The sequence below is a fragment of the Balaenoptera acutorostrata genome, chromosome 5, assembly GCF_949987535.1.
Source record: "Balaenoptera acutorostrata chromosome 5, mBalAcu1.1, whole genome shotgun sequence".
In the NCBI taxonomy this organism is placed as follows: Eukaryota; Metazoa; Chordata; class Mammalia; order Artiodactyla; family Balaenopteridae; genus Balaenoptera; species Balaenoptera acutorostrata.
The window spans coordinates 139783352-139801316 of record NC_080068.1 but is presented as its reverse complement, the minus strand read 5'-3'; the positions used below and the strand labels follow the sequence as shown (position 1 = coordinate 139801316).

The window sequence follows — 17965 nt, the reverse complement described above, 5'->3', positions numbered from 1 at the left end:
AAGACACTTTCTTCCTTATAAGCGTGGTTTTCTTCCAGCAACAGCAGAAGCAGCTTACGTTTACTGAATCCTTACTATCTACGTGTTCCCTTTTTACAGATGATGAAACTGAAACTTAGGAAATTAATTTCCCCAAACAGCAAGAAAAGAGGAAGAGTTCGGATTTGAAAGCAGACTGAGCTAACGCCAGGGTCAAGCTCTTCACCACCACAGACCATCTGAAAACAACTCGCAACAACCCAGAAGGATACTTCTGGCCCCAAAGGGGATGACTTTAGCAGCAATGGTCTCATCTAACGCTGGCTTTCCAGGAATTACACTTTGCTCTAATGGAGTCCAATACGACCACGGATTCTGTAAAGGGTCCTTCAAATCATCAAAGCAGGACAAATCAACAGGGGAAAGAGAGCAGTAGCATAAAATGAGATGAGAATTTAAATTCACATTAAATAGGTTTCACATTTTTGAGAATGAGCTATTGCTCTGAGGACCTCAATGTCACTGATAAATACTTGAAAACAGGCAGACAGATGGCTAAAGAAAACCAAGGAAGTCTCAACCACACCAAGAAAATAGCAGGTTAGCATCGATACCACGTGAAATAATGTAAGTTTAAGGAAACCAGTGTGTCTAACCTGGGACAGGAAAGCTTACTGTGCACTGTGACCCCGTTCACCGCGCGAGCCCACCCCTGCCACACATACATACATATTACACACACAGTGGGGGGGTGAGGGGAGTCACAGACACAGGGCACAGACTTAGCCCGTATTTCTCCAGAAGCCTAACCAATGAATCAAATCAAATCAATCAAAAATTTTCTAAGAAAAATACTGTCCAACTGTGGCAGACACTGTGACGTACCAGCCATACCCGCAACTGAAGGACACGTTGCCGGCTGCTGGGAGTGCTGTGCCAGCTCCTCAGGGACCGCCTCAGCGGCAGGGAGCTGTCCCTTCCAGCGTCCTGACCCTTCCCAGGACTGCCCCACATCTGACGACTGACTGTCAAGAGTACACAGGTCCAACCTGGGGCAACTCTGAAGGGCTGTTCTACCTCCACAGCTCCCCATGGGGGGCGCCAAGGCTGTGACTGGGCCTGCAAAGCAGCCCAGCTTCTCCCTTCCTTCTGCAGGTTCTGCAGGTGTGGCCCCCAGGCGTACTTCTCTTTTTTTTCTTTTTTTAATATCTACTTATTTATTTGGCTGCGCCGGGTCTTAGTTGCAGCACGCGGGATCTTCGACCTTCATTGCAGCATTTGGGTTCTTTAGTTGCGGCGTGCGGGATCATTTAGTTGCGGCATGTGGGATCTAGTTCCCTGACCAGAGATCAAACCCAGGCCCCCTGCGTTGGCAGCACAGAACCTTAGCCACTGGACCACCAGGGAAGTCCCTCCCAGGGGTACTTCCTAATCAACATTCTGCATGCTAAACTGTCTGCAGCTGCTTTCCAGAGAACCCACCTACCAAAGAACTCATAAAGGAACCAACTGCCCCATCAGATTCACGACCCCCTTAATCATAGTTAAATATCAGAAACAACCACCATTTGGTGTATGTTTACTTTGTGCAAGACACAGTGGGGGACACAAGGCAGCTTAACCTGGAAGGTAATGGTGGCGTGTTGTCTAGTAATTTTAAAGCTAAGAGAATGTGATTTCAGCACATGCACGAAATGATCATACTCACACATCGTTTACTCTGCAGAAAAACCAGAATCCAGCATTCCACTCTATGGAAACTCTATGTTTTGTGTTTAAGAACATGAATATGCTTATCAAAGCTCTAGGCAACGTAATCACTTTCAATTAGTAACTCTTCTTCATTCTCTTACAAGCACTATTCATTTTCAATCTACCTCTGTTCAGGCCCTAATCCAATGACTGATGTCGTTATGAAAAGAAAATGTGGACAAAGACACACAGAGAATGTCACACGAAAACAAAGGCAAAGACTGGACTGCTGTGCCTACAAACCAAGAAATGCCAAAGACCGCCAGTAACCACCAGAAGTTAGGAGACAGACACAGAGCAGGTCCCCCCTCAGAACCTCCAGAAGGAACCAACCTTGCTGACAACATCTGGACTGCAGACTTCTGGCCTCCAGAACTGAGAAAGAATGTCTGTTGTTCTAAGCCACCTAGTTTGTGGCACTTTATTACAGCTGCACTAGGAAACAATACAGCACCTCTGCAGCACTTCCTACCCTACCTATGATTGAAACTGCATTTATTCTCCCACAACTTTTTTTTTTTAATTAATTAATTTATTTTATTTATGGCTGTGTTGGGTCTTCGTTTCTGTGCGAGGGCTTCCTCTAGTTGCGGCAAGCGGGGGCCACCCCTCATCGCGGTGCGCGGGCCTCCCACCATCCCGGCCCCTCCCGTTGCGGAGCACAGGCTCCAGACGCGCAGGCTCAGCAATTGTGACTCACGGGCCCAGCCGCTCCGCAGCATGCGGGATCCTCCCAGACCAGGGCCCGAACCCGCGTCCCCCGCATTGGCAGGCAGACTCTCAACCACTGCGCCGCCAGGGCAGCCCTCTTCTCCCACAACTTTTACCTTGGTAAAGAGTATATAGGGATGTGACAGTGGGGCGCATCGGAAGCATGCCATCTTCACATTCAGAGACAGGTCTGCTAATCTAGTGTTGTGCAAACATTTCTCAAAGTAGCAGAACCCAGTACCATATCTGAGACAGGCTGAAGGGGCACAGGTGGGGGGGGGGCTGGCCAAACACGCCTCCCCGTCGCCCCACCCTCTGCCTCATGCCCTAAGTACCTGGGCTCTCCAGAATTCTTTTATTCATCCGTTCATTCAATAAATCTTTGAGCACCTACTTTGTGCAGACACTGCTTTCACAGCATGAACAAACACTGAGCTAAACCAAACCTCCTCACCTTACGGATTAAGAAACTTAAACGTGTATTCGGGGTCCCAGGTGAGTCAAGCCCAGGGCCACTGTGGGCCTAGGTCCGAAACTGGTGCCCTTTCCATCACACCATCCGCCCCTCATCTAACCTGCAGCCTTGCCATCATATAATTGTACAGAATCAAAGCCACGCCTTTTTGCTTTGCACTTAGCAGATCCTTTTAATCAGCTCCTGGCTTGGCCATTACTGCTCGCCGTCCCCACAGGCCCGGAGGCATCTTGAGAAGCTGACAGACCTGACTCCTGAGCCAGAGAGAGAGGGAGACCAGCCCTGCCCCACCGCAGCCAGTGCAGACGGCAGGGCACTACCTGAGCCTTTTCAAGGTGATCGCCAGCCTGCCCTGGCAAGGCCCAAGTAAGTTCCACTCAGAGGAGCTGCGGGTTCCATGACAGCTTCTATTGCATAGCTAGTGAAAAAACTTGGAAACACTGTTCTTAGATGTGCAAGTGTGTTTTTGGAAACAGGAGAATGAAATGCAGGGGGAAAAAGTATAAGATCTAAGGGCAAAAACATGTGCCTGACACACATACCAACACAGTAAAAAGAAGCCCCTGAGCGGCACCAGAAGGTCCTCAGACAGCCTGTTGCCAGTGAAGGGCCAAGCCTGTTCCTCAGCTCTGGAGCCCTGTGCGCTGATCAGGCCAGAAGTGGACTGGGGCCGGGGGCGGGCAGGGAGGGGATGCGTGCCAAATCATGTGACCACCACAACAGAACAAGCTGCGTGTCAACCAGAAAACCCAATTACAGGTCTAGATAATGGACGGCCACTCCAGTGGCTAGGTCCACTCCCCGGCTTAGAACTGGGAAAAGGAAGGTAAGAAATTCTCACAGTCGTTTCATCTAGGGAAGGTTGCAAGATGAAAGAAAGCCCTGAGAGCGAGGCTTTGAAGGTCACAGCCACTTGCCTGCATTAACTGCGTCCAGTCTTCTAAATGTGTGCTTCTTCCTACTGTGTAGCTATATCCACAGAGAGGCTACATTATAACTCTGGCTGAAAAGGCTGCATTCTTGTCCTGATGAGACTCACTTAAAAAACAAAAACAAAACAGTATAGGGAAAGATCCCACTCTACAGACCACCTCCAAGACTTGTTGACTCCTAAAGCCACGGCCGTCGGTCACACGGTGGCAGGCCTAGTTGCTCTCTGGTACTTTTCTTTCGCTCAAGCTCTAGAGACCACAACTGTTACCACCCTCACTGCGCCGCCCTCTCGGCCCTTCCTCTGCGGGGCCCTCCTCTTCCCCAGCTCTCCGCCCAGGCCTCACACTTCTCTGTTTACATTCACTTCCTCCTTTGAAGCCATCCAATAGCAAAACCTGAGTCACGCCAATGTAATTTAAAAGTTTCTAGCAGCCATGTTAAAAAAGAAAAACAGATGAAATTAATTTTCATAATATACTTTAACTCAATAGACCCAAAATATTATCACTCCAAATATAATCAAGGTAAAAGATCATTAATGAGCTATTTTACATTCTTTTTTCCCATACTAAGTCTTTGAAATCTGGTGTGTATGTGACACTCACAGAACATCTCGAGTCAAACTAGCCTCATCTCACATGCTCAGAAGCCGCACGTGGCTCATGGCTACCTTACCGAACAGCACAGGCCTAGTTGATCTCCACTCCCATGATTGTCATCTCTACATCTGCGTAGAGATTACTCCAAACTTTCTCTCACCCCCGTTTCTCTCTCATGAACCCAAAACTTACAGAGCCATCAAGCTACTAGACGGTGTCTGAGTGGCATCTCAACTTACAACATCTCTTATAAAACACAAACGAAAACCCACAAATTCTTACCACCACCATCCTTGCCATGACCTCCCCAGTGTCAGTCAAGGGCAACTCTGTGCTTCCACTGCTCACGTCAAAAGCTCTGGCACCATCCTTGACTCCTCCTGTTTCTCTCACATTCCGTATCCAACCCTTCAGCGAATCCTCTCCGTTCCACCTTCATAACGATGCACGATCGGGGTCTTCCACTTGCTCTGCCCTCGCCCTGAATAATGCTCTGCTCCTCAGACAGCCCCCCACCTTTCTCCCTATTCCCCTCAGGTCTCAGCTCAAGTATCGTCTTACCAGAGAGCCCTTTCCTGCCCACCCTAAACACACAACATCCCTCTGGCCTACTTCATTTTCCCTCTTAGCACGCATTTGCACTTGATCCGTGTACCCATCTGCTTGCTTCCCCCCCACCCGCCCCAGCACTGAATGGTGTGGTGGCCACAGGCAGCCCCTCGAGACAGCCTGCCGTGGGGAGCCCAGCTGACTGAGAGCCTCCAGTTGCTACACGGTCACCACGGCAAAGACATCAGGCCACGTGTCCCTCAGGCTGCTCCCAGCAATGCTGACCAGCAGGGGGTATAGATCTGACCTGCCGAGGAGCCAGCAGCCTGGCCAAGACTGTCTCCAAACTGCCCTGGCCTGAGGCTGCTCTGGCCTGCCCTCCCCCATCTCTCCTCCCACAGGATCACACCTGCACGGAAGGGAAGCCGATGGCTCTTCCCAGCACTCCTGCTCCCTCCCTCCCCGTGTAAGTCTCCGGCATGCCTAACTATCTTGGTATCTAGGCATAGGACACTGTGAGCAGACAAGCGCCGTGTGAACCAATGAATCTCTAGGAAGAGCCGGGCAGTGGAAGTTGCAAAGATAGAAGTTGGGGCTCCTGATCTGCCATGTATTACGTGTAACCTTAGGGAAGTTTCTTGAGACCTCTGAGCTGCAGCTTCATCATCTGTAAAATGGAGATAATACCTTCTCTCTCAAGAGCTGTCAGAAGGATTAAAGGAAACAGTTTACCTAAGGTCCCTAACAAAAGGCCTCACATGTAGGAAGTGCTTTAACAAGTGTGAGCTCATTCTCCTCCTTACCCGTGTTCTAATAGCTACTTCTAAGAACCCCTTACCTTTCCCCTTCACCACAAACTGACCACTTTTAAACTAAATAACACCCCAAATAACCCTAAATACCCACAGGACTACTTCAGAAAAGAAAATACCCAGCCTAATGTCTAAAATTATAAAAACTAATAAAGCTGCCAAGAAAATTTTCCATATGATCAATGATAATTTAGAGAAGTTAGAAACCTGTTCATCAGTTTTTGTTTTGTTTTGTTTTAGGCTGCCTAGGTTAAGGAGGTTTCTCACAAAAGTTCACCAAAACATTATGTATAAAAATGTTGGGCTTCCCTGGTGGCGCAGTGGTTGAGAGTCTGCCCGCCAATGCAGGGGACACGGGTTCGAGCCCTGGTCTGGGAGGATCCCACATGCCGCGGAGCGACTGGGCCCGTGAGCCACAATTACTGAGCCTGCGCGTCTGGAGCCTGTGCTCCGCGACAAGAGAGGCCGCGATAGTGAGAGGCCCGCGCACCGCGATGAAGAGTGGCCCCCGCTTGCCACAACTGGAGAGGGCCCTCGCACAGAAACGAAGATCCAACACAGCCATAAATAAATAAATAAATAAAATTTAAAAAAAAATGTTTACTTTGTTACAATAACAACATGGACACCCACTCCATCAACTAATCAAATAAATTCTAGTGCATTCATACCACAGAATACTGGGCACATTTTAAAAAAAACACAGTGAAGTAGATCTGTACACGAGGTAGGTCTATACATGCTGATATGGAAAGCGCTCCAAGATACAAAGTTTAGTGTTTGTTTAAACGAAGAACACTCTCTACCGTGACTCCATTTTTTAGAAGTACAGGCATCATTTTTTTTCTATGACATCCGAGAAGCTTATCAGTGATTTTTCAAAATGAGTACAGGATGGGAAGGGGAGTGAAAGAGAAGACTTAATATTCATCTTATAACTTACTGCTTTTTTAGATTTAACATGGACGTTTTAAAAAATAAATAGACTTTATAAAAGTTACTTATATTCAAAACAATGTTTTGGTAAATCATACAAAATATATTTTGATAGTTTTAAATTAAGCTTTACATCTTATAAAAACAAGAAACTGCTTCGATGGCACCAGCAAAAAACTATTAACAATACAATCAGGAATAATTATCTATGGTGGTAATCAAAGGAAGCAGTGGCAAAAACAACAACCAAAAAAAGGACCAAAAATGTGTCTATTCAATTTCAGCTTTTTTGTGGTGATCATTTTGTAATGCATAAAAATAACTGAATCACTATGTTGTGTAGCAAAACTCATATAATATTGTAAGTCAATTATACTTCAATAAAAAAATTTTTTTCAACTTTCTCACCATTAAAATCTTCAGGGAAGCTGCTAACAAGGAGCTAGATGTTAATCAGACACCCAAGAAAAAGCTAGTTACTGAAGAAAAGAAGTAAAGAGCTCGAATAAATCCCCAAACTGGGTAAACAATTTTGAAATAGTTATGTACTGTAGGCTATTAAGATTCCACAGGTACTCTGGAAAACGTAACTGAGCTAGAAACAAACTCCTGGCTGAAAGGGAAAATAAATCCCTCCCCACTTTCTACCTCCTCCTGTTATTGAGGTAACAACCACATTACCAAAAAAGAAATTTGAAAACGTGCTGAGGCCCATTTCTTTACACTTATTTATCTCCATGTGTGACTGACTCATTTGACATCAGTGTGTGCTGAGTGACCACTCCCTGCGCCAGGCACCATAAAGACTATAGACACACGGTGCCTAGGCTCGCTTCCCGTCACCAGAGAACCACATACATGTACAGACGTGTACACACACACACAACCTGCATTCACAGAACTCACATTCCTTCATCACTCTAGCTAGGAACACACACACAAAGCAACACATTCTCAAGCATTTTTGCAATCATTAATCTTCTAACTGTCCTACTGCTTTTATTTCTAATTGATACTAATTCATCCACTGGGATAGGCCTATCATCCCCAATTCTTTGGGGCAGGTTTTAAGAGAGATTTATTAGGAATATAATAATTCCTAATAATAGGAATATAATATTTCCAATGATTTTTTAAAAGCTCATAATCATCAATATAGTCAACATAAGTTAAACAGCAATTAATACATATTCTTATGTTGCTGCAAGTAGCGAATTCCATATTATGTTACAACCAGAGATACCACTTTTTAAGGTTTCTGGATACAACCTGTCCATCAGTAACACATATAAACTTAAAAACAGTACCTAAATATTTAATTAAAAGTTTCAAAATGATAGCTGTTTTCCTCCCCTAGTTTCTCCCTGTCTAGCCACAGGGCAAGACTGCTGAGCAGACAAAGGAAAAGATAGAGAACTACGGAGAAAGCCTAGTGGCAAGAAAAAGCTTTGGAGATGACTTCAAAAACAAAATTTCAACAGTCATTCCAAACACTAAATAAGAAGATTCTACTGCTTAATATATAATTACAAGATGTAAGATTAAAACGAAAGCATGTGCTTTACAGAAAAATAACGTATAGTATAACAACTGACAATCCATTTTCCACTTTCTTAAGCCACTGCAAAAAACCTGGCTCACTTACAGAAAGGTTTCCCTTCTTCAGAATAATTTAGGACCACCATCATGAATCTGCTTATGCAAAAGCTCCCTCCAACCAAATACTCCCTTTTCTGCTAATTCCCAAAACTAACGAAAGAGTGAAGATGGAGAGACCAGATGATTTTTTTTCCTTTACACAGAAGCCAGAAATAAATCTGTGAACACTGTTACAGTAACCAGCATATACAATCAATCAACATACCCTGCTAACACATATATATGGAATCTAAAAAAAAAAAAAAAAAAAAGGTTCTGAAGAACCTAGGGGCAGGACAGGAATAAAGACGCAGACGTAGAGAATGAACTTGAGGACATGGGGAGGGGGAAGGGTAAGCTGGGACGAAGTGAGAGTGGCATGGACATATATACACTATCAAATGTAAAACAGATAGCTAGTGGGAAGCAGCCACATAGCACAGGGAGATCAGCTCAATGCTTTGTGACCACCTAGAGGGGTGGGATAGGGAGGGTGGGAGGGAAACGCAAGAGGGAGGAAATATGAGAATATATGTATAGCTGATTCACTTTGTTATAAAGCAGAAACGAACACACCATTGTAAAGCAATTATACTCCATAAAGATGTTTAAAAAAAAAAAATCAACATACCCAACCACTACACCTGCTCCAACTAACAGCTAAAAGCTGTCACTTACTGGGCACTTATTACGTACTGGGCCCTGTTCTGAGTATGTCGTGTGGATTCATGAAGCTCTCACATAAAGCCATTCCAACCCCACTCCCCCTCTGCTAAATTCAGAGAATGCAGAGTGATTGAGTTAACTCAATCAAGGATTTAAATCAACAAGTACTACGTGAAAGACTACATTACACACTAGAGGGAATCAGCAATGGATAAGATTTTCCTCTCTTCCCTTAACAAGTCTGTAATCCATGTAAAGAATAAACTAAAAAGTCAAAAAGAAAAAATAGCTGAGTGGAAGTATCATCAAGCCCTGTGTAGGAGAATAATGAAGAGTTAATTCTGAAAATCAGGGGAAGCTTCTTTCATAGAAGTAGAAGCATTTAAGCCAAGCCTTCATTCAGTATTAAGGATTTTGATAAGAAGAAAAAGGCAGAAAGGACATTCAAGAGTAAAGAAGTCAGACCAACAACCATGAACGTGGCCAGAGGTCTAGTGCTGAAATACCAGGTAACAAGAGAGATGCAGTAAAATATGAAGCTAAAAGTCAGAATGAGGCCAGATGGCACAGGTCTTAGAATGCTTTCCTAACCCCTTAACACTAATTCTCAACCGGCCAGGGGGTGATGCCGCCGAGGTGAGAATCTTTGTAGGAGTAAGCCTACGGACAGCACTAGGTCATAACCCCAGGCGTGACGGAATAGGGGGAAATGTCAAGAACCGCTGGTACATACCTGGGGGGCAGGGCATGATACGATTTGATTTACATATTGAATAATTCTGGGAACAGAACACAGGAGGACTAGAGAGACTAGATACAGGGAGGCCAGTCAGCAGGCCTACAGGAACAACCCCCATAAGAACCGACAAGAGCCAGGGAGGGCAGGGGCAGGGGAACTGTGGAGAAAAACAAAAAGGTTGACTGAAAAGACACATGGAGGCAGACCTGGTAAAAATCTGGTCAAGAAAAGGAAGCCTCAAAAAGTTTCCAGCCTGAGTGACAAGGAAGACGAATGTGCTGTGAAGTAGTATCATCTTATTACCTTTATCTAAACAAGGGCATGCAGTACACAAAGAACAGCCACTCTAAGTGACACCGCAAAGCAAAAATAGTACAGACAAGACTGTTCTCATTTCACAAAATAAAGAATCTGAAGTTCCAGAGAGATTTCACCGACTTGCCCATGGTGACCCAGGGGTGAGGAGATGAGCCAACACACAAACCTGAGTCTCTCGAATCCAGGTCTAATGCACTTAAAATAAGCGCCCTCAAAAGCAGTTTACTTTTTATGAGTATAATAAATCTCCAAAAAAGTTTCAAACAAAAAGCGTGTAATCTGCTGAGAGTGCAATTACATTTTAAAGGTAAGGAATATTTTAAAACGTATGCTCTGATCCCCTCTCCCAAGAGACAGGGTGCAGTGACTTCAGTCAGCATTGCTGGTTCATGGACCCTGAAAGTTTCCACACACATGGGAGAGGTGGTTGTTTGTATTTTGTGTAAAAATACCACTTGGTATTTTGTGAGAGATTAAAAATAATTGAAAAGAAATATGTTAAGTATTACCCATCTTCAATATAATAAAACCTCATTCCCAGTGCTGTGGTTGGTACTGTTATTAAAACCGTTTATAATAATAATAATGTCCTCCATAAGGTGGATTACAGACTTTGACTTTATTTAGCAAACATCTGAACATTTTCATGGTTAAACCCTTGAGCAAGGTGTTGGGGATAAAATAATCACATGGTCACCACAGCCAGAGTATTACATACACAACACGTGATATAGGCAATAACGAAAGTAAAAATAGAAGATTATGACTGCAGAAATGAATAATTCACTTTGACAGGATTTCCAAAGGGCTCCAGAGAGGACATAAAATCAGATGTGGACTTTTAAAAAGTGGAGTGGGTGGAAGTGAGATGGGGTATTCCAGCCAGAGAAGAAGATATAAGGGAAGAAGGGATGAAGCAGCCTGGCCTGTTCAGAGAACCAAGAGTAGTCTCATTTGGCGGGACAGTGTGGAAAGGGAACCAAGAAGACAGGTACAGTTCAGAGATGACCAGGGCCAGACTGTGAGGGGCCTTGAATGTGATGCTGCTGAGTCTGGATTCTGGCCTCCAAACAACAGGTGGTCGGTCAGTCCTTAGAAGCCTTCTGAGCCAGAGACTGACAGGATCCAATCTGGATTTAGGAAAGATGACCTGAAAGCCAGGCAAAGTGCAGATAGGAAGGGATGGGGAGGAGCCTAAAAAAGCTTTAAGCCAAGAGAGGAATCTGAAGCTTTGACACACTAGCACTACCTAATATTTTCAAAGGGACTGAATGTTGGCGTAACAATTTCACATCTCCCCTCACTTGATCATTCCAACCATCCCACGAGACAGTTACCATCACTCTTCCCATTTTAGAGACGAGAAAACTGGCCCAGAGGCCATGAACTGCTCCAAGTCAAACGCTGCTGAAACAGGGAGAACCACCCAGGCTCAGTACTTTCCACACAATGCAAAATAAAAACAACCCTACTGCTTTTGAAAAGTGCTACTATAAAATAAAGCACAGAGTGATCTATGGTATCATTAAAGAAGTGCTAAAAATCCATTTAATTTTCTTAAATGTTTGCAACATGTAACAAATAAGCTAATGACCCTTAAAACAGTTACAGATTTGCCTTATATTGATGCCATGGTACAGACTGGTACTTTTCTTTAAAAACAAAACATTTGTACCTCTAATTCTACTTTCTACAAAATTAAATATTTAAGAGTCATATTCTCTCCTTCCTTCAATGTTTCAGTGGCCAAACTGGCATTTCATTGATGACACAGGCTTCTGTAAAAACCGTAATATGTGTGCCCAAACTGAAGCAGTAAATATTTTTTGAATTATTAAAAATTCATTATTTATCAAGTACAGCAACTGAATATAGAACATTGCAAGACGCTTACCTACAGGTATGCAAAGGCACGATTTCAGAAATAATTTTTGTCACAAAGAAATGTCATAAAGATCCTGGGAACCATTTATGAGTGGATCAATCCGAAATAACCGATGAGAGAATATTTGACCTTCAGGCTGCAAAGTGACAGATTCCCCCCCCCCCCACTCCCCCGACCACCGCCACGTCGGATTCGAAGTCTATGAAATGGTCAAGGTGCTCTGGCCCCGGTCTTACTGCACAGGAGAAACCTACCTTAGGGATTAGGGATTTGATTGTATAGTTAGTTTTATCCACGGCATCACCTATTATCAAAACTGCTTGCCCCGACCTCTTCACCAATCTCCTACCACTGTTTTTTTTAAACAAGCAAAGACCCAGACATGTAAAGCTCTATCTTAGGAACCTGGCCGAAGTAGCCGACCTAGATATCCAAGAATCCAACCCAGATATTTATTAGCAGAAACCACATTTAGTTAAACCATTCCAAAGAACCACATGTCCCCCTACCCGCTTAATCTCCTGCACTTTGTACTAGGTGAGGTCTCCATTGCTTGTCTATGGAGGGCAAAAAGTGAAAGGTGGCGAAAGTGAAATCAAAACCGCTTCTGCCAGGATTTGGGGGGGTCCGCCACCAGCAGCTGGGCAGGCCCGTTCAACTGCGCACCGCCCGCTAAATCCTGGGGCTGCAGGCATTTCCCTCGCGACCAGCAGTTCCTCGGACGCGGAGGGGCGGAGAGCTCCGAGGGGCTGCCGGGGACGCGTGTGCTTGGAGCCGACCCGAGCCTGCTGAGGCCCTCCCGCGCTGCGGCCGCGGGTGACTTTGCGGACCCGTCCCTCCCGCGGGCGGCCGTAACCTTCGCCGAACCTTGCGCCTCAGGGCCCGCCCCGCCGGCAGGGCCCGCCCCGCGCGCGCAGCGCCACAGGCCCGCGCGCCCGTCCGTCCGCGCCGCCCCGCCCCGCCCCTCCCCCGCCCCTCCCCCGCCGGCGGCTTCCCTTCCCGGGCCCCTAAAGGACAATGCAGGAGGGGAGGGGGCGGAGGAACGCAGCTGGGCGAGGGCAGCGCCGCGAGCGCCCACCCGCCGGCCGGCCGGCCGCTCCGGGTGTCCCGCGGCCGCCGCACTCTGGGCGCCGCACCCCGGCCGCACGTTCGCTCCCCGCCTCGCCGCGCCTCCCCCCAGAGAACCGCTCCCAGCGCGGCGACACCCGCCCATTGTGCGGACTCATCGTCCGCCCCGTGCGCCGGCGCCCGGCTCCCGGCTCCCCAGGCCCGGGGTCCCCGGGCCGGCAGCCCACCGCACGCCCGGGGCCCGGCCGGGGTCCTCGCGGAGCCCGCGGCCCGGCGGGGCGGCCCGGCCTCCCTCAGCCCGGTCCTGGAGACCCTCGGCCGCGGTGGCGGCCCGCCCCAGCCGCCCAAGGGGCCGCGGCCCGCTCAGCCCACCCAGCCCACCCGCGGTACCTGCCGAGCGGCCGGGCGTCGCGGCGGCTGGCGGGGGCGCCTCCTCGCTCCGAGGGCTCCGAGCGGCTGCCGAGTGCCGGGCAGCCCTGGCCTGCGCCTTACGTAAAGCGGCGGCGGCTCCGGCGCCACTCGGCGGAGGGCAGGAGGCGGCGCACCGCGGCCGCTCCGCTCCGTTACCCGGCAACTGGCCTCAGCGCCCAGCCAACCGGGCGCGCTCCATATCCTTCCGCCCAGGAGCCGGGATTACATCAGCGCCACCGCCCCGCCCCGGCCCCGCCCCTCCGGCCGGCGCTGGGCTTCTCGGCGCGGGCGGGCGGGCGAGCGGAGCGGCCTGGAGCCTGGAGGTGGCCTGCCGCTGTCGGTGGGTTCTGGGAGTCGCCGGGAGGTTGGAGGACTAGAGGCGGGAGCCCACCCTCTGTGCGGGGCGTAGGAGCGGAGACGCCCCCTGCGGAGGGGCGAGTGGGGCTCCTGAACTCCGCCGCCGCCCCTACCCGCCTCCGGGCCGCCTCGGTCCCCGCCTTCCCGGCACACGCTCCACCTGTCTGCGGCCCCCTCCTCGCCGCGTCCTGGGATGGCTGGAGTGGGCGGTTTAAAATACAGGCTTAAAAAAAATTTTTTTTTTTTAACCCAGAAGACAAGCTAAAGAAATGTGACATGGCTCTTTTCATTAAGTAGGCAAAAATAAATTCTGGAAGATTCGGAAGTGGGAACCAAAAATGTGCACTAACCTTTTAATCAAAGTCTCTTCACACCCACCCACTTTTCCTAAATGTGATTCGTAGGTCTGTCCTTAAAAAGGCAAATAAGTATCACAGGCACCAGAGAGAAAAGAGCCTTGGAGATTGCCTATTTACTTAAGAGGGAGCGTGACCTGCCTGGGGGTCATTCTTCATTGATTTATTTGTTGAGTACCTACTACGTGCCAGGCACTGAGCTTTCCTTTCAGAACTTGCGAAGCAAGGTTCCCGCACCAGCTCCCCGGCGCAGGAGAGGCTGACGTACAGGCTGGGAAGGGGCAAACTGGATACTACGGGCTGGGTGGGTGCTGGAGGGATGGACCACGAACTGTTTGCACACTATCTACAAAGTGCTTTTCTGTACACCTGTGTTTTGTTCTTAAGAAGAATCCAGGGTCAAGGCATTATCACCCCCATCTCACAGGAGAGAAACCCGAGGCTCAGAGAAAGTAAATAATTTCACCTAAGCTTTCCTGCTCCGGAAGAGGTGAGGTCTTCTGACTTCCCCAGACCACACTGCCCCTTGCAGGATTTGAACCCAGGCTCCTGGCTATGAGGTCTGGGGTCTTCTCCTTTACACAGCTCTCTGCCTTCATCAGTTTGCTCCCAATTTTACTCTGTGAGGTTCATCTCAGCTGAATGTGTCTCATCATGAATCACAGTGCATTCAATCAATGTCTTCTGAGCACCTGTTCTGGGCCTTGCTGGACGCCAGGCAGGGGTGGCCCTGCCCTCTTGGAGATCAAACTCTGAAAAGAGGGAGAGGATGAAAGGGTGTGGGAAATCCAGAGTGACCTGGGTGCAAAGAAGGGGCAAGTAATGGAGCTTCGGAGTGTAGTTCCCAGGTGCCCTCAGACCTGGGATTCACAGACCAACCAGCGAAATTCCCCCCCCCCCATATAGGGGATTTGCAAAGAGTGGTCAACTTTTAATTTTTGCCGCGTTAACTTTGTCGTCATCTACACTCATCATTTAGTGAAAAGGACTTATTAACAGTAAAAAATAAAAATACAGTCAGCCCTCTGTACCCATGGGTCTGCATCCGTGGACTCAAACAACCATGGATCAAAAATACTTGAGAAAAAAATTCCGGGAAGTTCCAAAAAGCAAATTTTGACTTCCACCACAACTATTTACATAACATTTACACTGTATTTATAACTATTTACATTGCATTAGGTGTTATAAATAATCTAGAGATGATTTAAAGTATGAAGGAGGGGAATGTGCATAGGTTATATGCAAATACTGTGCCATTTTATGTAAGGGACTTGAGTATCCTCCAATTTTGGTAGCGAAAGGGTCCTGAAACCAATCCCGGCTGAACGGAGGGATGATTGTAGTAACAATATATCTCAGATATTCTCAGAGAAAGGTAACACGGTTGGCAACTTTTTAGCCACACACACACACACACACACACACACACACGGGTTTTCTGACATTTTTCTCATTTTGCCACAGACCAGTTTTTATAAACCACGAACTAGTGGGACTAGAAGGCTTCTTGGAGGAAGAGGTATTTAAACTGAGTAGGAATTAACTAGTAGTAGTATGATTTTGAGGTGGTGGGGGAAGATTAGAGGTTAGAAAATGAAAATATCTTGTTTACTTTGTTTCCTTAACAAAACAGCCCCCTTGGGAATTCCCTGGCGCTCCAATGGTTAGGACTCTGTGCTCTCACTGCTGAGGGCCCAAGTTCAATCCCTGTGGTGCGGCCAAAACAAAACAAAAGCAAACAAACAAAAAATCCAGCCCCCTTGCCTTCAGATTATTTGGTTTTTTGGGTTTTTGCCATTTATTTATTTATTTATTTATTTATGGCTGCGTTGGGTCTTTGTTGCTGCGTGTGGGCTTTCTCTAATTGCGTTGAGCGGAGGCTACTCTTCGCTGGCTGCGGTGCGCGGGTTTCTTATTGCGATGGCTTCTCTTGTTGCAGAGCATGAGCTCTAGGCACACGGGCTTCAGTAGTTGCGGCGCACGGGCTCAGTAGTTGTGGCTCACGGGCTCTAGAGCACAGGCTCAGCAGTTGTGGCGCACAGGCTTAGTTGCTCCGCGGCATGTGGGATCTTCCTGGACCAGGGCTCGAACCCGTGTCCCCTGCATTGGCAGGTGGATTCTTAACCACTGCGACACCAGGAAAGTCCCAGATTATTTATTTTGATGAAAGTCCTAGAAGGCTTGGCTGACTCCAGCCTCAGGGCTTTTGCACTTGCTGATTTCTCTTCACAGAACCTTCTCTCCCCAGATGTTTGCATAGCTGGCTCCTCCTTGTTCAAGGCTCAGCTACAACGTCACCTGCTAAGAGACACCTTCCGTGATCCCCACTTTAAAGTAGCCAGCCTTCCCAGTCATGATGCCCCCATCCCGTTTAGTTTTGGTTTTTATCCATAGCTCTTACCAGTATCTGAAATTATCTTGGTTGTATGTTTGTTTACTCTTTAAGCTCAGCCTCCCTTGCACCAGGGACCTGAATCCCAGGAGAGCAGTCATCTTGTCCATGGTGTTCACCGACCCACCACAGGGCCTGCGAGTTTGTAGATGAATGACTGAAAGGTCATCTGTAATGTAGTCCAAGTAGATACACGTGAGAAAACAACCCTGTGTTCATGGGAGCTGTCGGGAACTGGGTTCTCAAGCATGAACCCACACTCTTTTTGTTTAATTAATTAATTTATTTATACTTTATTTTTGGCTGCATTGGGTCTTCATTGCTGCATGCGGGCTTTCTCTAGTTGCGGCGAGCAGGGGCTACTCTTCGTTGTGGTGCGTGGGCTTCTCACTGAGGTGGCTTCTCTTGTTGCAGAGCACGGGCTCTAGGTGCACGGGCTTCAGTAGTTGTTGCATGCGGGCTTAGTAGTTGCGGCTCACGGGCTCCAGAGAGAGCCACAAGCTTCTAAAACTTTAAGGAATGTCAAAGGCAGGGTGGTACACTAAAGAGTGTGGGTTCAGACTTCCCTGGTGGCGCAGTGGTTAAGAATCCGCCTGCCAATGCAGGGGACATGGGTTCGAGCCCTGGTCCGGGAAGATCCCACATGCCGCGGAGCAACTAAGCCCGTGCACCACAACTACTGAGCCTGCGCTCTGGAGCCCCACTTCAGGATTTTGTAAAGAGAAACCATCTTGGCCTCTGTGTATGTCTGTGATCGTTCATTTCTCCAGTCTGAGAACCACCTGTCTCGGCTCTTTAACCCCTGCACGAGGACAAGGCAATGAGAGGGGGAATGTGACAACTTCCAGTGCCCTCTGACTTTGATGTTCTGGATTCCAGCAAGGATTTCGGTGGAGGCCAGCTGGGGCAGTAGTTTTGTAACCCCATGTACGCATGGTGAACAGCAGGACGAGGCTGAGTCCAGGATGCTTGGTGATGCTGTGCAACCCACACTGACTGATAGAAAGCAGGGGTCAGGCCTCCTTGGCTCTGTGACCTTGGGTATGTAATCTCCCTCTCTGGGCCTCAGTTTCCCCTTCTACACAGCAAGGGACTTAGGCAGGAAGGTTTCAAAAGTCTCCTTTTTGTTTTTTTTCTTTTTCCTGTGAACGTTGGAAACAAAATTTCAGTGAAGCTACACTTTAATACAAGTGGGAGGCTAGGGAGGGAGGGGTAGGAGGCATATGGGAAATTTCTGTCCTTTCTGCTCCATTTTGCTATGAAGCTTAAGTTGCTCTAGAAAATAAAGCCTGATCTTAAAAATCAAAGAATGTGTACAAACCTCAGTTGTGTCCAACACTGACAATAGCAGCCCATTTACTGAGCCCCCAGCTGTGTGCCCGCTGC

General features: G+C 47.7%; 1 protein-coding gene across 9 annotated transcripts in view; it reads right to left on the bottom strand.

Moving 5' to 3' along the window:
- The window catches only part of KIAA0232 (KIAA0232 ortholog), an 89924-nt gene extending 76300 nt beyond the window's left edge, over nt 1-13624 (bottom strand). For 5 of the 9 annotated variants that reach the window (XR_009008318.1, XM_057546430.1, XM_057546427.1 and 2 more), the window contains exon 1: nt 13451-13617. The gene's annotated coding sequence lies outside the window, so the exon portion shown is untranslated. Of the gene's footprint in view, nt 1-13450 lie in introns of all 9 variants that reach the window. The other 4 variants (XR_009008319.1, XM_057546431.1, XM_057546437.1 and 1 more) reach the window with 2 other exon arrangements.
- Between the last annotated feature and the right edge of the window lie 4341 nt (nt 13625-17965).